Below are 22,110 nucleotides of genomic sequence, written 5' to 3' on the forward strand. Positions count from 1 at the left end.
TGTTTCTCCTTGTTCCCAGGAACAGATGGTGGCACCATTTACTGAGGAAGGAGCCTGGAGGAGGACAGTTCAGGGGTGAGGCACATTGACTTGTAGGTACCAGTGAGAGCCCCACGCTGGCAGCTGGCTAAACAGATGTGGAGCTCGGAGGAGAAGTCTGGCTAAAGATGTACCTTTGAGACTCATCCAAGAATAGGTGGAAATCCAAGCCAAGGCTGGGGATGAGGTTACTGAGGGGGAAAATATAGGAGGGAAGGGCCGTTCAGCTGCTGGCAACAAGGATAGATTTGGGAGGGTCACGGCAGATGAGTGGAAAATGCCAGCAGAGACCAGCTCCGGGCGGGTTTGTTGCTCCTGATGGTGAGGCATCTGGCTTGAGCCATGCCTGGAAAGCACTCTGTGTTCATTCACTCATTCATTCATTCATTCGGTGAGTGTTTACTGAGTTTACTTTATAGCAAGCACTGGCTGGGACCATGAGATAGGAAAACAATGAAGACACTGCCCGAAAGTGCTCGCTGTCCATGTAGGAAGACAGGGATGTGAAGGAGCCGAGGTGTGACTCCACGCAGCAGGTGGAATGACTGGGAAGGGCACAGGGGCATGCAGGGCACAGAGAGGAGAGGTGGGCAGCGGGGTGGCATCGTAGCTATGGTAAGTGATGGCTAGGAGCTCACCAGCTGGCTGGGCGTGCATTAAAGACACATCCAGCCTGCTGCTGCTAAGCCACTTCAGTCGTGTCTGACTCTGTGCGACCCCACAGACGGCAGCCCACCAGGCTCCTCCGTCCCTGGGATTCTCCAGGCAGGAACACTGGAGTGGGGTGCCATTTCCTTCTCCAATGCATGAAAGTGAAAAGTGAAAGTGAAGTCGTGTCTGACTCTTCGCGACCCCATGGTCTGCAGCCCACCAGGCTCCTCCGCCCATAGGATTTTCCCGGCAAGAGTACTGGAGTGGGGTGCCATTGCCTTCTCTGTACATCCAGCCTAAGAGCCTGCAAAGAAGGTGGCATAGTTTGTTCAAAGCATATAGAATGGCCAATGTCATTGAAGGCAGCGTGTGGCAAGAGACAAGGATGGAGAAGCAGAGGATTTGGGGAAGATAATGGATGCTACTAAGGAGCTGGCTGAGTTCCCTTGTGGTTGATAAGGCGTCACTTGAAGGTTTCAAGGAACTCTGTATTAGCTGGGTCCCTGACAGCAACGTGGAGGCTGAACGTAAAGGGAAATTCTGGGTGCAGAGAACTCTGAAGGTGTAACTAGCCCAGTTCTTCGAGAAGATTTTATATCACTAGAACAGGGAGCTGCTGGCCTGTGGAGAAGGCTGGAGCTCAAGGATGCCTCTCTGAGATATCTCCCTGAAGGATGAGTGCATAGTTGTTCCACTGACCACGGAGCAGAGTGACCAAGGAGGATGAGGCGGCCAGCTCTGGATAAACTACCTACCTGCAGACTACCACCCCTATGGACATGCGTGACAAATAATATACAGGGAGTGGAGAGAAAACAAAATTGAGGCTACTCTGTCTCCCGAGTTCCTGATTTGGGCGACCAGGTGGACAGTGGTGGAGGAAGCGTGGGTGCAGCTTGGGAAGCACACGTTCAGTTTGGGACACAGGGTGTGGGGCATTCACAGGACCCCCGGCTCGAACCGTCTGCCAGAAGTCCAGAGGGCAGAGCCTGGACCTGGGGGAGGAGAGATTTCTGAGGCTCGAGCACCCGATCCTTGTTGAAGCCAAGGAGAAAGGCTAGGTCCCAATGGGATGAAGGCAGGAGCATGAGGGACCCTAAATCTAGGTGTGGGAGGAAGTCTTCTTGGGCGTTGAATGATTTGAAGGCACGGATGAAATACAAAGAATTACATCATGACACTGAAAGATATTCAAAATATTATCAGTATCCAATTTCACGTAACCTAAAATTATAATTATGAAAACAATGTAATTTCATGTATAAAACATTGATGTGTGTATATTTCATATATTTATGTTTTATACTTTTCTTTATCCATGTATTTCTGTTCTACCCTCCACAGTCACCCTGATATGACAAAATGAAAAGTCAGAAATGCACCAGAAATGCTGACTTCTGACTCACAAGCGAATAGGTCTGGGATGTTTGATGGAAGAGAGGAGGCAGGAGATGGAGGCCATCCTCTCATAGCTTCCTTCCCACAAGGAGATATTCTCCTCCAAAACTCCTAGAGAGAAGGAGAAGATGAAGCCCATCTGCACGCTTGTGTTTGTTTTTAAGAGAACACCATAGTTATTTCAACCAAGCCAAAGCTATTTCGCAGAATTGCCTTAAAACCCAGTAAGGACAAAGTCTAGGCTTTTGAATTTGATGCTTTCAAATCGTGGTGCTAGAGAAGAGTCTTAAGAGTCCCTTGGACTGCAAGGAGATCAAACCAGTCCATCCTAAAGGAAATTAAACCTGAATGTTCATTGGAAGGACTGATGATGAAGCTGAAGCTCCAGTACTTTGGCCACTTGATGCAATAAGCCAACTCAATGGAAAAGACCCTGATGCTGAGAAAGACTGAGGCAAGAGGAGAAGGGGATGACAGAGGATGAGATGGTCGGATGGCATCACCGACTCCATGGACATGAAGCTGAGAAAACTCCAGGAGATGGTGGAGGACAGAGGAGCCTGTCATGCTGCGGTCCATGGGATCACCAAGAGTCGGATAGAATAGTGACTGAACAACAACTAGATTTTTGACTCTCCAAAATCAGCTTTAGGTGTGAAAGAGTCTGCTTCCTTCAGAGGGAGGGGGGACCTCGGCTTACAAGGAGACTCGCCCTGTGTGGACTGAGAACATTTTCCTTGAGGGCTGCTCTCTGAGGAGCTGGTTTCTCGGGTCTGGGGCCTGAGTGTGGGCTGAGGCTCCTTCACAGATGAGCTGGGAGGTTATTTGCAAATCAACTAGTCTTCTAGCAGTTTCTTCCTCTAAAAACATAAATGATGTGTCTAAGGGTCATGCCTGCACCCGAGAGTGTGGCCTTGATTCTGAATCAGTCAGACAAGAGCAGGTATGGTCCAGAGCCGATCTCAGCAAACCTAAGGTCTGTTTCTCCCGAAAGCACTTGGAAAAAGGGACCATGAAAAATCCAATCAAGGAGAGAGAATAATTGAGTAGAAAAGACAGGCTTCTCTTCCTAAGAAAGCAGACTGTCCCTGGCTCACTCCTGTGCTACAACGTGGACACTCTCAAAGCCCATCGCCTCTGCCAGGCAGAGGGTTTTACTTCCCCCTGGTCTCAGGTGATCCTGTAAATTTCTTCCTGAGGCTTCTGGGGGTTAACCAGAGAAGCCGGGGGCACTTTCCCAAGGGGCCCCAACCATCCTTCCCTCCAACTTGGTTCCAGTTGTTAATTATATGGAGCCCAACAGATGTCTCTTCTTACAGCCAAAGAGCATTTTCTCTTCTTTCATATGTTTTATGCTTTTGATTTACAGTTTACATATATTTCTTGGCTGCCTGTTCCCTAGGCTGGAGGATCCCGGGGTCGCGGTGGGAGGGTGGGGGCGAGTGGCCCAGAGCAGGAGCCTCCAGGGGATGGAGACCTCACCCCAGCTCCCAGACACTGATGAGCACTGAAGTCACTTTTCCTCTGCCGCTCATTTGCATTCCTTTGTATCTGCGTCCAGAGCTTCCATCACGCGGCACAAAGGGACGCCTGGCGCTGCCCTCCAGCTGCCGCCCTGCTGGAGCGGCTCAGGCTGCCCCGTGCCAGCTGGTGCTGCTGCATCTCAAACAACTTCTCCTCGCTGGACCGTGATCCACCTCCAAGAGCGCTGCCAGGCTCTCCAAGGATAAGAGCTGTGATAACTCAGGTCGTTCTCTCACCTGACTAACGAGGAACAAACTCAGTGGTGTCAGCGTCATTAGCATCTGTGTCAGCAAGCATGATGGCTTAGAATGTTTAAGTGGCTCCCCTGGCCGGACCTCGGACTGTACCACACCTGGAAGTCCCTCATCGCCCCAGCCACGCGCTCCCAGTCACTCCCTTCCTTCCGGGGTTCACCTGGGCTGCCGCCGTGGGGTGTGCGGGGAGCGCAGGTTAGGAGTCACGTGCCCCCAGGCTGGGGGCCTTGGTTCTGTCTGAGTTCCTGTTGCGCCATCTGCAAACAGGCTTCTGGAGTTTTATCTTTATTCCGTTTCTCCACTGTTTATCATCCTCTCTTCCACCCACTTCATCTGGTTCCCACTCTTCCAAAGTGTTTTTTTGCTTTGTTTGCTTTTACAGTAGGTCCTTACTGGTTATCTTTTTTTATTTTTATTTTTTGGAGCTTTTTACATTTTGCTTTATTTTTTATGTAAATACACTATTTACCTTTTGCTGTTTTTGTCTATGTTGGTTATCTGTTTTAAATACAGCAGTGTACAATGTCCATCCCAAACTCCCAAACTCTCCCCCAGCCCTTCCCTCCTGGTAATCATACATTCATTCTCTAGGTCTGTGAGTCTGTTTCTGTTTGGTAAATAGGTTCATTTGTATCTTTTTTAAGATTCTGAATCTAAGCAATATCATATGACATTTGTCTTTTTCTGCCTGATTTTTTTCACTTAGTGTGATAATCTCCAGGTCCATCCATATTGCTGCAAATGGCGTGACTTCATTCTTTTTTGTGGTTGAATAATATTCTATTGTAAATATATACCACTTCTTTATCCATCAAGAAAGATTTGCTACAGTCACTGATGGCTCTGGGTCCCTAAGTACATGCACACTTATCCCACCTGTCGTTGACTTCTCAGTGGAATCTAATTTGGGAGAGCTTTTTCTCTACCCTGTTCCTGGGAGACCAAGTACCTCCTTGCCAGGCACCTCTCCCACTTCCCAAGAATTCCTGCAAGCTCAACCCCAAGGCTTCTCTCTCTTTCTCTTCACAACACTCCATGGCATCTCAGAGCCAGGTCTTTACAAGGCACAGAACTAATAGCCCAGGATCTTTTTTCTGAATTTCAGACACATGGAATCAGAATTTCCTCTGACTCTCAAAATGCAAATGTCCCACATAAAACTCATCATCTTCCACCAAAACCCCTGTGATGTCTTCCTCTCCGTGACCCACCAGACATACGAGAAATCCATCTCCTCCCTCCCCGCCACTGACTTCATTCAAGCAAACGAGTCCTGGGAAGTTGGGTCTCCAAAGGTCTCTGAATGCTCTCACTTCACTCCCCACCCCACACCAGCCCTCTGGCTGCCATCGTCACCTGTCACCTGCAGGGGTGAATATCTCCTACATCATCTTCCTGCATCATCCCTTCCTCTTTTCAACCTTGACTCTACTAGACCTCCCAGTTTTAGGGTGAAAAATACAACAGGTGACATGCCATGCTGCTATTTTAAGTGGTACCCGTTCCTCTACCTCTGAAGGTCACAGTCCTCAGTCTGGCTGCAAAGTCCCGTGTGGTGACCCTGTGTGTACATCTGGCCGGTTTCCCACAAACTCTGTCCTTAGATATTTAGTCAATAAATAACCTGGGCTGGAACATCTGTGCCTCATAAAGCCCTGGACCAGAAATGCCATGGAGTGTTGAGAAGGGGAAGAGAGAAGTTCTGAACTTTCAGGAACTCTTGGGAAGCCAGAGGGAGTGCTTCCTGGCAAGGATGTACTCGGTGTTCCAAGAACAGGGTAGAGAGAAAGCTCCCCTGAATTAGATTCTGCTGGGAAGTCAATGACAGACTGGAAAAGTGTGCATGTACTTAGGGACCCAGGGGCTATCAGTGACTTTAGCAAAAACTTTGTCAATGGATGAAGAAGATGTGGTACATATTTACAATGGACTATTACTCAACCATAAAAAAGAATGAAATAATGCCGTCTGTAGCAACATGGATGGACCTAGAGATTGTCATACTAAGTGAGGAATTCAGGCAGAAAAAAAAACAAATACGATATTTCATGCCATGCACGTTTCCTCACGCATAGCCAGCCATGTACGAGTTCTCAGGGTCGCCTTTTCCTGCTTCTCACCTTCTCATCAGAAGTTTTCTCGGCCTGGAGCACATATACACGCACTTAGACACACACACACACACACACCCCTCCATGCATACCCACACTATCTTTTTGAAAAATAAATTCCATGTACCAAAGTAGCTTTTAAAATGTTTGTACCTCTTGACATGCTATTTTTCTCTAAGAAATGTATCCTAGGCTATGGACAAAGCATTAAATAAAATGTAATCAATATTTGCAATTTAAAAGTTATTAAATTTATAACTGAAAAAGTTATTAAATGAAATAAGAGCAATGGTGAAATAAATAAGGACTGAAATCTAACAGAGTATTTCTAGTCATTAAAATTGGTTTTTTGCACCACAACAGCACAAGTTCAGCTTGAGACCCCGCTCCACCCCCTTCCAAAGACATAATAATGACGAAGTACAAGGGAGAAAAAAAAAAGCCCCTGATGCTGGGAAAGACTGAAGGGAGGAGAAGAGGACGACAGAGGATGAGTTGGTTGGATGGCATCACCGACTCAGTGGACGTGAGTTTGAGCAAGCTCCGGGAGATGGTGGAGGACGGCCTGGTGTGCTGCGGCCCATGGGGTCACAGAGTTGGACACGACTGAGCGACTGAACGACAGCAACAGGAGGAATAATTACAGAAGACACGGGTACACAAGAAAGCAGGGCCACACCTCCTAGGTCCCAGGGAACAGGAAGGCGGTGGTGAAATGCGCTCAGGCTGCCAATGCCTATGCAGGCAGAGCAGCGTCTGCAGGAGCTCACTGCGAACCACGCTCCACAGAGGCTCCTGCCAGGACCCGGGGTGTGAAAAGGGTCCTCACTCCTGAAGGGAGGCAGCCACAGCTGCTGCTGGCAATGATGTCCATGGCTGCACCTCCTCTGAAGCTTGGGCCTGAGAAAGGAAGGACCAGCCTTGTGCCCAGCACTGAGCCAGACTCTGCTGGCCACAGCGACCTGAATCTCCTGTCACATCCGACCCGGGGTGGCAAATGGTGACGACAGGCAAGATCTGAGACTGGGCGGAAGGCAGTGTGAGGTCAGAGAATTCCTTCCTCTCTTGAGACCCACGAACACAACATTCCAAGAAACCTTTTCAGAAACCTCATGCTGAGGGAAGCAGACAACACAATCATTAATGGGAAGATGTATTTGCCCCAGGTGAAATTAGAACAGACTTACAGGGGAAAGAACTTAAGATAAATATGCTTCAAATTCTCAATACGTTTTTAAAAAGTCTAGGTTTAGAAGACAAGGAATTATGAAACAAAAAGGAAAACTTCAGACGAGACTAAGGAGCTATGAAAGAAAAGGAGCCAGGTGGAAATCTTGCAAAAGTAGTGAACAGAGGGATGAGTCAAGAAAACAAGACTGAGTATAATAGAGGGTGATCTTCAAAGTTCTGAGAAAGAAAATTTGTCAACCCAGAACTCTACACCCAGCTAAACCTTTTTTCAGAGATGAAGGAAAATATATTTTCAGGTAAACAAAGACTGGAAATTTGCCACTTAAAGACTCTCAGTGAAAGAGCTGATAGAAGTCTTGCTTCAGTAAGAATACAGCAAGTCCAGAGGGAGGAGCTGGGTGCAAGAAATATTGATAAAATACATCAGTAAGTTTAATTAATTATTGACAATGGAAATTATGCATGTTTTGTATGGTGAACCAACCTTAGATAGCCTTAATGAGGAATGTGGGGGAGAGGCAGAAAGTCAGTCACTGGGTCCTTAAAATGTGCTAAGGACCTAGTTCAGAAGTTCAGGAGTCATGGAGTAACTCTAATATATAGCAAAACTGAAAGAGAAATACAATCCATAATTTTCAAACCAGCAAAAAAAAAAAAAAAACAGATTAAAAAAAATTCCTCCAAGAAATAGAAAGAGAAAATATACCAAGATAAATGTTGATAAAGATGGTCCAGGAAGTAAGGTAGTCATAATTCCAAGTGTGTCCATTATTGCAAAAAAATAATAGATTAACTTCATATATATATATATATATATATATATGCTCTTTATAAGAGATACAACTAAAACAGAATGAGTCAAAAATATTTTCAGTAAAGGGCTAGAAGAATATATGCAAGGAAGTACTAACAGAAAGAAAACTGTTTTAGTGATATTAGTATAGAAAGTATGAAAATTGAAGATAAAAAGAGAGATCTTACATTATGATGACAAGAATAATCGATAAAGAAGATATTTGAACTTAATTAGAAAAAAATAAAAATACATTTTGAAAGCATAAAAGATTTACTGAACAAATCACAGTTTAAAGAGGAAGTCATAACACACTAATGAAAATTAAGAAATATTTGGAATGAGGCACTATGATACTAGTACATATAAATACATACAAATACTCATGGGGTATATCTAAAATGGTTCTTGGAGGTAAATTTATAGCCTTAAGCATTTATTAAAAGGAAGAAATATTGAAATAAATAAAAAGAAAATAGAAGAAAGGAATAGTAATATCAAGAGCAAAAGTGAGTAAAATGAACATAGAGATCAAAAGATGGGTCTTTAGAAAGTCTAATAGAAAAGAACATACAAAAAACAATAGTAAAATAGCTCCAACCAAAATGAACAAGAGAAAAAAGAAAGAAAAAATAAAGATATTAGGAATGATGAAAAGGAGGCTTAACTACAGACAAAATATTCTGAATAACTTAGCATTAATACATTTGAAAAGTTGGAAGAAATGTACAACTTTCTAGAAAACATTTACCAGTACAGTAATAAAATATATTTATTAATAAAATGCAGAAAATGTGAATAAACCTAGTCACTAAACAAGTTGAATTGTTGGTAAAAAATTGAATGCCCCAAAAGACCCTATCTCAGATAGTTTCAGGTTTCCCTAGTGGCTCGGATGGTTAAGGGTGTGCCTGCAGACCTGGGTTCGAATCCTGGGTCAGGAAGATCCCCTGGAGAAGGGAATGGCTAACCCACTCCAGTATTCTTGGCTGGAGAATTCCTAGTGGTCTATAGTCCACACGGTTGCAAAGAGCTGGACACGGCTGAGCGACTAACACTTTCAGACACTTTCAAAGGCACATGGGTGGCTTTAGATTTAAATTTTTTCAAACCTTCAAGAACAGAGAATCCAAACTTCATACAGCCGTGGAGACTAGAAAACAATTGAACATCAACCCAACTTAGATTTTTTTCTAGGAACAGAAAAATTGTGTTACATCTGTAAGTGTCTATAGTACACTAACAAATAAACAGGAAAATATAGTTTAGTATAATTTACAATAGATTCAGAAAGGGAGGCACTGAATAAAAATCGTGGTGAGTAAGCAACTATTATATTTCTTGTTAGAAATATAAGAAAACATTTTTGCCCTAATAAAAGATATCCTCCCCAAATATACAGCAAGTATCATCCTCAATGGCCATGTATTATAAGCACTTCCTTTCTAGCCAGTGACAAGGAAAGGGTACCCCAGATCTTGAATGCTGTGCTAGAGGCCTTAGTCCATGCAGTACAAATAAAACGGAAGTTTAAAACATACTCATGTCAAAAGGCTGCTTTGTTATCGAAAGAGATAATAGTATGGACATGAAATAGTAAATCTTAGGAAAAACCAGTAGATGATAACCATGAAAAATCATTAGTAATCTAATAAATGTGAATCAAAACAAAACATTATGGGAACCTAGGGCTTCACTGGTGACTCAGACAGTAAAGAATCTGCCTGAAATGCAGGTGACCTGGGTTCAATCCCTGGGTCGGGAAGATCCCCTGGAGAAGGAAATGACAATCCTCTCCATTATCCTTGCCTGGAGAATTTCATGAACAGAGGAGCCTGGCAGACTACAGGCCATGGTGTTGCAAAGAGTCAGGCACGACTGAGTGACTAATGCTTGGGAGCCTGGGTTCGATCCTTGGTCAGAGAGGTAAGATTCTACGTGCTTCGTGGCATGCCAAAAAATAAAAATAAATAAAATAACAATAATCAACAATTATAAAACATAAATATGTTAAACAAACCACTATCTTGCATATTAGATCAGCAAATATTTTGACAATAGAAATCAGTGCTGATAAGCAAACTAGAATATGGCATTCCACGACTCTCTTTGTAAGTGCTTGAAGCCGTATGGTTTTTCTTTTATTCCTGTGTATGAATGGGGGTGTAGACTTTCTGAGACATAAGAATACAATGTGTGTGTGTGCTCGGTTGATCAGCTGTTATTGACTCTTTTCAACCCTATGGACTGTAGCTCCCCAGGCTCCTCTGTCAGTGGGATTCTCCAGGCAAGAATGCCAGAATGGTTGCCAGGCCTTCCTCCAGGGGATCTTCCCAACCCAGGGATCAAATGCAAGCGGGCTGCATCTCTTGACTGCAGGTGGATTCCTTATCCACTGAGCCACCCGGGATATTAACATCTTAGCACTGACACATTCATAAGCACTTAGTAAACACCAGTTAAGTGAACGAAAGAAACATGTACAAACTATTCATATGACTAGGATACATTGCTGTCTTTGTTGAAAGTATTTTCCCGTTGTGTGACTGATCCTTGATAATGCTGATGGTATTCAACCCTTTTTAGGTCAAGCAACTGGCAAATGGAGGAGGTGAGTCCCGGCTCAGGTGTGGGCAGGGCAAAGCTCATGTGCTCACCTATGACATTTCATTAGATATAAGGATGTGGGTTGATGGGACCGGATGGGTAGGCAGGGATCAGGTGGACCATGAAGGTTTTTAATGCCCTCAGCGAAGCCTTTTGGGCTTTATTAAGTAACTCTCGCAGGTGAGGGAGGGATGGGGCAGTATAATGGGATTGTATCTGGAAGGGGGAGGGGTGCCAGGATTTATTTTAATTTAATAGTTTTAAACAGGGGAATGACAAGGTCCCATGCTCGTTGGAAGGGTGGAAGAGGGCTGGATGGGTAGAGCACAGGAGACTCTTAGGGCAGAAAAACCGTTTTACGTGATGCGCTAATGGTGGACACATGCCGTCATATGTTCGTTCAGAACCATATTACGTACAGCACCATGTGGGAAGCCTGGGATAAACCAGGGACTTCAGTTAACAGTCCTGTGTCAATATCGGCTCATCAACTGTAGTAAATGCACCACGTGAACTCAAGATGTTACTAATGGGGAAACTGATGGGTGGTGGGGCCAGGCTGAAGGAGTGTATAGGAATTCTCTGTACTTTCCAGTCATTGTTCTGGGAAATGAAAGCTTTTCTAAAAAAAAGAAAAAGAATTAGTGCTAAATAAAAAGGGTCATTCTGGTGACAAAACAGAGGCAGATGGGGGTGTGGTGGGGAAGACATTGGAGGCAGCCCTATCCAGGATAGTGGGGTCACTTGCAGCTAACCTAGACCTCCTCCCAGGGGCACAGTCCATTCTGCTGTTCTGGGTGCCCTGGGGATGGGCAGGGGGAGGAGCCAAGGGGAAGGAGCTGGCAGGGTCCCCCAAGTGCTTTGAGGATGGGGAGCAAGGGCGGGCTGCTGAGCTGTTTCTTCTGACAGTCAAGGTCGGCTCTTGGGAGCAGCCTGCATGCCCAATGGGACTCCTTGCCCAGTCTTGTGACTCAGCTAAACTTCTTCCCTGTGAGGGTAACCTGGGGAAGCTGGCGCATCTGTGTTCTGAGTGCAAATGGCAGAAGCCCTGCTTTGTACATGACCTACATTCCGGGAGGATGGAACCAAGATGATTCTGATAAGGACCGAATGCAGCTTTGTCAAGGGAGCAACCCACACAGTACCTTTGGAAAAGCGCCCTAAATGCTTAAAGAAATGAACAGAACTCAAAGTCAGATAAGCAATAATCTCCTGCCAGAAATAAAGACCTATTTAGTGGGCATATTCGATCTTCCAAAGATTCGGAAGAAAATGAATCCTGAATTTCACAGGAATTCAGTTTCTCTTTGAGCATTCTTCTTGGCAAGCCATGAGTCATAAGGCATATAGTGGGCCACCTCATTGGAGCCCCTGGCCCTGGGTTTCTGCCCCCAAGCTCTGAGTGTCCCCAAAAAATATCTTGGAAGATTTTCTGTTACACTTATCTACACTTTTTTAAAAAGCAGAAGTGGGTGGGTATTTGTACATTACATGTCATTCATTATTCCAAATGTAATTTTAATCAGTTCGACATGAAAGCATCTTAATATTTTTGATAATGGCACTGGTAATTTTAAATATTAAAATCCACATTAGGAATTCCCCTGCCTATATGAAAACTGCAGTATTTGCATTATGGATTGGGAGTCTGACCCAGTCTATCCTTTCTGAGCTCAGGTTTAGATGATCCTCAGTCCGGTTTTCAAGCCCACAGCAAATACCAGGGAGATTAGTGGTAAACAAGACCCTTAACACATCAAAACTAAATGTTCTTAATTATCAACTTTTTAAATAAGTCCTCATTATGCAGCTGCGATGATTCCGCACCACGTGTTTTCGACACTCAGAGAAGGCTTTTAGGACACACAGCGTTACCATAATTTTTTCGACTGGGGTTCTCACAGGACATCAGATGAGGTCCCTACCCTTGATTTTAATTGCAGAGGCTGCATTCTTAATTAAAAACTGTACAAATGGATTTTATGCCATGCCAAAAGAAATCCAAGTTCATTAGTTATAAAATCTTTTAAAAATTGATGCAAACATGAATTCCTTAAAAGTTTGAAATCAAAAGTCCTCATTTTATGTTGAGCTGCTTTTAATCTAGAGAATAATGAAGTCAACATAAATTAAGGGTCTTTTTTCTATTTTCTTTTTTGGGGGGGTTAGTTTCTGTCTTTCTGGTTTTACATTTTTTCCTTGTAGAATGAGATTCATTTTGAATTCAAATTCTTTAGAGAATTGTAGGGGGAAAATCCTTTTGACCTTTCCTCCCTGAGTTTCACAAATGAAAGCTCATAAACCCTTTAATAATTTTGCTTATTAAGGCACAATTACATCATCTTCAATGACAGTGGAAATCAAATTTGCCAAGCTATAGAATTAAGAAGAGCTTTCTCTAAATCACATCATTTACTTATTGCTGTAAATTTATAATTTTCTAATTTAAATAATTTTACTCCAAAGGGTTATCAAGGCCACACTTGCATTTTTTAAAAACTTATTTTTTTTTAAACAGCAGAGCTTAAAGAAAAAAAATAATCTTTTTTTTTTCTCCTTTTAATCCTGTGTTGCCAAGCAGAGTACCTTGCACACAGTGGGAATTCAATAAAAATGTATACTTGTTGAAGGTGTGAGTACTGGGTCTGTCTGAACAGAGGAAGCTCATCTCTTGTAGACAGAAGAAATTTGGGCAGATGGATGAATGGAAATTAGTTAAGACTATATCACAGCCCAGCATTTTCCTGAAAAAAAAAAAATAGCTCTACAATTTTTGTTATAGGAAAAAAAAACTGTAGCTATACCTGGCAGGTGGCTCAGTGGTAAATAATCTGCCGGCAGTGCAGGAGACACAGGAGACGTGGGTTTGATCCTTGGGTCAGGAATATTTCTTGGAGTAGGAAAGGGCAACCCGCTCCAGTACTCTTGCCTAGCAAACCCCATGGACAGAGGAGCCTGGCGGGCTACAGTCTGTGGGGTTGCACACAGTCAGACACGGCTAAGTGACTGAGCACACAGCATATGCCTTGCGTGGAGATGCTGTCGCACATGCCAGCCACTGATCCTACGTGGCCGTTCAAGTTAGCCCAGTGTAGATAAAACCTTAAATTCCACTCTGCAGTCATGCCAGCCACATTTTTTAATGCTCAGCAGCCACACCATCAGGGGATGAGGTTCTATGGGGAAGTGTTGACATGAGACATTTTCGTCCACCGATGTGTTTCTCATTCTTATTGTCCCCTGGATTTTGCTTCAGGCCATTCTCACCTCATTCTGCACTGAACATCAAAATGTAACAATCATTCATCTCCTTCAAAGTGTGCCTTCCCCGTGAAGCAACCTCTGTCCTCTTCCTTTCATGTTTCCTAGGGCCCTTCACATGAGCGTGCTCCCCAGCGCTGCTCAGGCTGGGTGACAGGATCCTTGAAAGCAGGCTCTTCTTGCATGTCTCCAGCCACCCAGGCAGTTAATCAAGGGGCTTTATTAAACATCTCCTGTATGAGGACCAGGGCTCTCACACTTATCCAAGCTGGCTTCCTCCCAACATCCAAGAGCAGGCTGTGTCAGACGCATCAGGGTGCTGTGGATCTGACCCACGTGTGACAGACAGTGGAGGCCAGCTGCCCTACCAGCCCCGAGCTCCTCCCCAGAAGGTCTGGGAGTGTGAGTAGAAAGGCCACGCCACTTAAGGGAGACTTCTCATGACCACCAGCTCCTACCTAACCAAGGATGCATTTCACGACAATATCCAGAGATTTGGCAGGTGAAAGGCAAGCCCTGTTCAGAACCTGAAAACCAGAGTGAAATTTTGGCCTAGTGTGTAACCAGAATAACCTCTGCATGCACTCCTTTTCTATAGTCTACACTTTCTGTACTTCAAGAATCCCCAAAAGATGGACCATGTATCAGTCAGGCAGTGCTGCAGAACAAATCACTCCAGTGTGCTTCCTAAAGCAACAGTGTTTATGCTTCATGTGCCCGTAGCTCAATGAGCATTTCGGCCCCTCTGGCGGGCTGGCTCATCTTGGCTGGGCTCACACGTGTCTCTGCAGGCACCTGGGGAGTGGGCTGAGACAGCCACGACTGGGATGATGGCTCTGTGACACAAGTCTCTGATCTTCCAGGATGAGTTTTCATAGTGGAGACGGTGCACAAGAGAGTGAGCCCAGGCACGCAAGGCCTCTGGGCATTGCCACTGCTCCAGTCTTTCATGCGCTGGCAAGAACTGGAACGTATCCTGGGGGACCAATGGGTGGGAAAAGAGGTTCCCCTCCTTGATGGGAAGAACTGTCAAGTCACACTGCAGAGGGCCCACATCCAGAAAGGAAGGAGAGATGGAGGTTATTATTTTTTTTAATAGAATTGCTTTATTGAGATATAATTCATATACCATACAATTCATGCATTTTTAAGGGTACAATTCAACAGTTTTTGCTACATTTAGAAAGCTGTGTAATCACCACCACAATCGAATTTAGAATATTTTTTTAACTTCAAAAAGAGATCCCACATCTATCTGAAATCACTCCCCATTTTCCTCTGAATTCCCCCAACACCGTCCTAGGCAATACTAATCTGCTTTCTGTCTCTGCGCGTATGAGGACTGCAGCTGTTTTTGCAATCTACCCACACAATTGCTCCTTCTAAAGGACTAACATGAAATATGCTCTTCCATGACCTACAGAGCACTGGTCTAAGTAGGTAATAGATGTAATTTCTGCTTCTGTTACACCCTGGGAGGTTAGGCTAATGGGTGCTGAGACCGGAGCCTGAGTTCCATTGTAGATGTCCTCGAGTTGATGCTAAATGGCCATCTTGGACCAGAACCTTGGTGGGTGAGTCTCCCATGCTTGGGAGGTTTCCTAGGCAGAGGCAGTTGGCCTCAACCAGGGATGTTCTGGCTTGAAATTTCATATAAAAGCTGTGCAATAACTTCTAGGTTAAGAAAAGTTCATGTTTTCCTCCCATTCCTTTTTTCCCTCTGCTCTTCTCCATCTGCAAATGGAACTAGAAGTGTTGAAATGTTGGAAATTAAAAAAAAGGACAGAAAAAGAATACTCTCATGGTATTTCCGATCCAAGCAGAAGCAGAAAGTGCCAAGGGATCTCATGGGAGGACCTCTTCTCAATGATTTTCAGTTGAATTTTTACAGGCCCATGAGGTTAGGATAGTTAAACAAACTTTGGATAAATGCCGCTGGCTTTTTATTCATTTATGAACTAACCCTTCAATTCTTTTGAGGTTCAACCATCAGCACTTCCTACAAAGCCTGAACACAAAATGTTTCAATATGATCGGATTCCACAGTGTTCAGAAAAGGTAATAAAATGGAAAATAAAGGCCCAGAATCTCATTTAATACAATTATTCAAAGATATCTTCATAAATTTTGTGTACACAGAAAATCATTTGGGTCAAGTTCAGTAAATCAGCAAATTAGCTAGGCTGGTCCCTGACAATTCGGCAGCATTTCAGAATTCCAAACTTTCTGCCCAGTTGGCTCAGTCTGCCTGTGGATTTTGAGTGTCTCACCATACAGAAACAGCCAGGACAAAACTGTAAATTTGATCCTCCAAAAGGAAACAGTTGAAGATTTGCACCGCCGTGTCATGGATCCAACAAAGCCCCTAGAACACTACGCGTCCTGATGAATAACGCGGAGATCATCTTCCCAAATGTCCCCCCCAACCCCTGCCCCCGCAGGACAGCAGGAGCCTGACAGATTCAGAGACATTACATCAGGGAGAAGGAGGGAGGGGGGAGACGGGGAAGGGGCTGGCTGAGTGTTTAGCCCAGGACTTTGCGTTGGTAAATGCCCCCTTTTCCCAGAACTATTCAGGAGACGGAGGAGAGAAGCAAAGAGGAGGAAGGAAAGTGGCAACGAAGGCTCAATACCTTTAAGTGCTTTGTTTGTCTAAAAAGAAAGGCGCCAGGAAGACAGTAAAGTGAGCTGAAGGGAGCCACGCGCCTCCCCTGCCAAACCAGCCTTTTCTCTGTAAAGCTTTTGTTTCTTCAAAGGTGCCATAAAGCCTGAAAAGGAAGAGAAAGCAGGACTAGAATGTCATTCTTTTCAGATCTTTCTTCTGCCATTGACTTTGATTTCAGACTCCGCAGCCAGCCTACCTTGGCTCTGCTTCCCTTCCCCACCCCATTTTGGGGCCATGAATTAAGTTTATCAGCCAGTGACGGGCTTGTCTTTAGCAATCCAGGTAATAGTGTACACGGGATCCATTTGTATGGATTCCTTTACACCTTGAAAAGCAACATCTTGTCTTGGACTTCCCCATTTCAAAGACTTACCTGAGACTGTTTCACAGGCGCTTGGAACTGCAAGAGTCCTTGAGGACCCACAGAGTATAATTGTCAAGCCATGTGCCAGAAAGAAAAAAAAAAAAATTATGTGCAATGCAATAAGCTCTCGATTTGTCCTAGAAGCCTCAGCTTTACTAAGAAACTTTAAACCCCTTCTAAATATATCTTGGCTCCTTCTCTGGGAAGAGGAACAATGGAAGAAGGTGACTAGCTAAGGACCTAGTTTCTTTTTCACCCCTTCTCCAAGCACCGTTTATCAAAAACAAATAAGTACACGCCTCAGTGCGTTTTTGCCCTCATCTGTTCCTGCACTTTCTCTTCCTAACCCCCAGCCCCCTTTCTGTCCCTCCAACCGCCAACCCCAGGTCTTTGATCTTTCTAGTTCATGCTGGAGTTCGGATATTTGAGTACCTGTGATTTCCAGGCATTGTGCAAGGCACTGAGAAGGCCTCGGTGAGCAAGACACAGCTCCCATCCCCAGGGACCTCCGAGGCTGGGAGAGAAACTTCGATACTGTGTGATGCGTTCTCACCGGAGGTGGACACTCAGGTTTCCTGGCACCTACAGAGGGAAGGCACTGACTTTGACGGGGAAGTCAGGGATGATTTGGGGGGTGGAGGGGAGATGTTTTAACAGGATATTAAATATGAGGTCAGAGCTTTTGAGGCAGAAGGAGAGGAAGGTGCTGTAGGAACAGTAACACAGCCCTGCTAGCACAGAGGAGGGGATGGTGCATTCCGGAGAGTGAGGGCCTACCATGCAGAAGATGGGAGCAACATCAACACGGCTGCCAGGGAAGGGCTTTGAGTGCCCTGAGGGGGCATCCGGTTTGGGATGGTACCCCTGGATGGTTGTGAAGTGGCCTGAGAAGTGGGTAGGCCAAGAGCAAGATCACCTGCCAGGAAATTGCATCATCATCCAAGCAAGGGAGGGAGGCAACCTCAGAGGGTAAATGAAAAGATCAGTGGCTGGTGAGTGTTGGAGGGCGGCTCGAAGGGAAGCCTTGGGGCTGCCTGAGCTCTAGGTGACTTCAGGAAGGTAACAGTGATGGCATCAGTGCAGAGGCAAAACCACAGGGAACATATCAGAGGCAAGAGGGAAAAAGCTGGGGTCATTTATGGCCTAACCAGCTGAGTTGTCTAGGAAGGCTCGGGAAATATAGGAGTGATTCTGAGGAGGGGTCTAGAGAGAGAGATGTGGGATGCCAGAGCATGTCAGCTGCTGCTGAAAGCCTTGGAAAGACAGAAATGACCCAGACACCTTCCAGAGAGGAAAGGACAGAGCGTGAAGTATCATGACATGTGCAGATATAAAATGAAGTAAGATTCAGATCTTGTCCCTCACCTCACTCGCCCACCATGCAAAACGACAGAGCGTGTACACACATCAGGAGGAGAAAAGGGACATCAAACCAGGGAATGCAGGGAATGGCCATGAGCCTTGGATAAAGTAAGCATTTACCAGTGACATTGGTGACTTATAGGAAAGAGTGCTGAGGGTAGAAGATGAGAGAGAAAGAGGAGAAGGCAGGGCAGGAAGGCTCAAGCTGATCTCTGCAGACAGAGGGGTTCTACAGGCTAAAGGAAGAAGGGGGTGGCCCAGAGGCAGTGGGACTGGGACCACAAGGGGTGAAAGGGCCTGGATCCCTTCAAGTTGGGAGTTAGGGGTGAAGGGCTGAGGTCATGGTGAGCGAGAGGCTGGGGATATGCTCCCCGGACAGATTATGGGAGGTACTTACGGCAGAAAAAGGCATTTATAACCTTTTAACCTCACCTTATAATCAAGGAGGAAATATCCAAGAACTAGGTGAGAGGGTGACATGGTCAGATTTAGGGCTTTGAAAGGTTGTCTTGGCAGAGGTTGCAGGAAGATGTGGAGAACTCTCAGGTGCAAGGAAAGCAGACCAATCAGAAGGTCCTTCTTTATGCAGACAAGAAAGAGCCATGGTTTGAACTATGGGGCAGAAGAGAGACCCCGGACATTAAGAAGAGAAAAGAGAACCCGTAGGAACAGGTCACTGGTGCAGCTGCTAAGGAGTGAGGTCATAAAAAGACACCTCTCCATTCCAAGCTGGGGCCTGGTGGCCACGGGTACTGGTGACCCCGATGGAGAACCAAAGCAGAGAAGCTCTTCAGGGGAGAGGATGAGGTGTGATCTAGGAAAAGGGAAGGGGCTGAGAAAAATTGCCCTCGAGCTCTGCTGTGGGCCATTAAACCCACACCACCTCGGCTCCAGAATGGGCCCTCCTGTCCATCTTATCACAATCATTGCTGTGTTAATGTTCAGCCATAAATAACAGTTTTACCATTAAAATGTTGAAATACAAATTGTCACATTAAAATATACGCTCAGATTTTTACCTACAGGCATTAACCCATCCCCAGCTTCTCTCAAATTTTCAATAAGCATCTAACTGCTAGAAAACTAGACACAGTTAAATTCACTTACCAACAAAAAGCAATGATACTACATGGGTGTCTAGTAGGACTATTTCACCAGTCCATGTGGGAAACCAAATTCCTCTCAGCCGGCTCATTGAAGTTCTAATTTGAATTTCTATCATAACATATTTTCTGTCCCACTGGTGTGAAATTATATAATGGGAAGAAAGCACAAAATTTACACAAATAGTAAGTACCAGATAGTCCAACATTTTTCTGAGCATAATAATGTCTTCCAGAGATGGAAACATGGATTATCTGCAAATAATTATCCAACAACTATGGTGTAATGGCATTACTCATCTATTTTCTGGGATAATATCATCCTTGAAAACTACCATGTGTTTGCTAAGCAAACCTATCACCTCTTTTAGTATTTTCACAGAGTAAGTTTTATGAGAATTCTCTGTTCTTCCCAAAAGCCAAGCCAAATATTTGTTCTCCTAAAATAGCTAACAGAGCAGGTACCATCAAAAAAGAAGACAATTGAAAAGAATTTATACTATGGAGATTGAAATTTTAAATGTAAAAAAAATATAAAATTCATCCATGTGAATTGAAAAGGATTTATAATACAGAACTTGAATTTTTTAAATATAAAAAATTTAAATGCATACCTTTTTGGTATCTATGTGCTGACCCCAATTCTACTAACACTCTCTCAGTTCTAGAAGGACCTTGAGAAGGGAAAGCATAGTAAGTATAAAGGTAAAGGAGGGGTAGGTTGGAAAAACAGAAAATATAAGGCAGAAATACTCTAAATCCACAGTCTCAAGTCTCCCAACCAAGTCTTTGCTACTTGTCCACATCAGAGCTTGAGAAAAGGCTTCAGAAGTCATATTACCAGTTTCCTCTGTCTGGGAGTCAGTGACACTACCTAACCATTTCATCCTCCGCCGCCCTTTTCTGCTTTTCCCTTCAGTCTTTCCCTGCATCAGGACCTAGGCTCTGGGAGATGGCTAACGACAGGGAAGCCTGGCATGCTGCAGTCCCTGGGGTCGCAAACAGCTGGGCATGACTCAGCAACTGAGCAACAACTGCCTGGGAGCTCTGCTTCCATTTGGGGTATGGAAAGCCTCCACAGACTTTTGCTCCCACCCTAACGATGAGAAAAAAACATGGCATAATCTACAAAGCTTACATTGCCTTAAGCTATTGTCACAAGACAACTAGGTAAACTGAGTTCTGAACAGTGACACGTCTTTTCTAGGGAATGTAAGATGTACTAATGGTTTCACTTTTGGCACCCGGGGAGAAAAGGCAGACACTGTGAAAGCAAGGAAGAAGAAAAAAGTTGAAATCTTAAGAAACTCTTGGAGACCAAGTGTGAGTGGCAATGAGAATTTTAAATCTCCAGACACAAAAGGAGACCACAGTCCCTCATAAGCTGTTTTCTGAGGGCCAATACTAGGGGCTTACAAGAAAGACTGGATGAGGGTCCCCTCTTTGGCCATATGCACTAAATCCTACTCCCCAGAACCTTCTTTTGTATTAAGGAAAAATCTTAAGCCACTAAGGAAGGAATAGGAATTTCCTACCCTGAACACAGGACATGAGCAAAGCCCCACTTTGCCTCCACAGAAGAAATAGAAACAAGATAAATCTCTCCCTGCACTGACAGGAAACTCTACCTCACCAAAGATACTTTTACAAATATGCAGCAAAATTTGACTGCCCATGGTGAGGGAGAAGTAGAAACACTAAGGAAATCCCACCCTTAGTAGACAGAAATACAGCACTTTCCTAAGACTGAGACAAGGCCGGGAGAGCTGAGTACCACCCCCTAATCTCACCCTGAGTCTTGCGCCGGGTACAAGCAAAAATAGTCTACCACTGTGGGGTGCAGACCAGGAAGAGAGATCCCCAGTTTGCAGAAGTAGGTAGGGACTGTTGAAAGCTAGAGATACAACAGGAAAAGTGAAAAACTTTCAGGCAGCAGCCAAGGTTTAGACAGAAAAAAAGACTGCAGCAGCCCACCAGAGGAGGATTTTCAAGTCTGTGGAGCATTAAACATAACTATGGTAACAAAACCGATGCAACTTAGCTAATGACTAGATTGACTCAGTCCTCCACAATAATGAATTGACAAGGGAAGAAGCATGCCCATTTTGAGCATAAACACATTTTACCTCATGATTCTCTACTCTTCTATGCTTAATATCCTTCCTTTAGCTAAAAATTGCAAAATGCTCACACAGAAACAAAGGGAGAACAACTCTTCAAGAGGTAAAATAGTCAACAGAAATAGACCCAGAGTTGAACCCAGAGTTCAACCATTAGTTGAAACTAATGGAGAGGAGCTTCAAAATAACTGTAGTCAATATATTAATGGTCTAGTGGAAAGGGGGACAAATTTGCATGAACAAGGAGAAGAAGTTCAGCTGTGCGATTGAGATTACAAAACAGAGGCAAATGAAAATGTTAGGGAAAAAAACATGCTATAAGAGACAAAACTTTCTTCAACTGACAAATTAGCAGACAGAACAGAGCAGTGAAAACAAAGAGTGAATTTGAAGATAGACCAATAGAAATTACCCAAACTGAAGGAAAAAAAATCATGCCATGGGTTTATTACTTGTAGAAAAATATGTGTAAAACATTAACACAAGAGATGAGAAAGAATTAAAAGTTGACAGTTATGAGATGAGTGCACTTCACTTGAAGTGGTTTAACAGTATTTGAAGCTGACTGAGATAAGATAAAGATGTATATTACAAACCTTAGAGTAGCCTCTAAAAGCTATTTAAGTGGTGTATCTAACAAGCCAATTGTGAAGATAAAATGAAATCA

The sequence above is a fragment of the Dama dama genome, chromosome 15 (genome assembly GCF_033118175.1).
Source record: "Dama dama isolate Ldn47 chromosome 15, ASM3311817v1, whole genome shotgun sequence".
Taxonomy (NCBI): domain Eukaryota; kingdom Metazoa; phylum Chordata; class Mammalia; order Artiodactyla; family Cervidae; genus Dama; species Dama dama.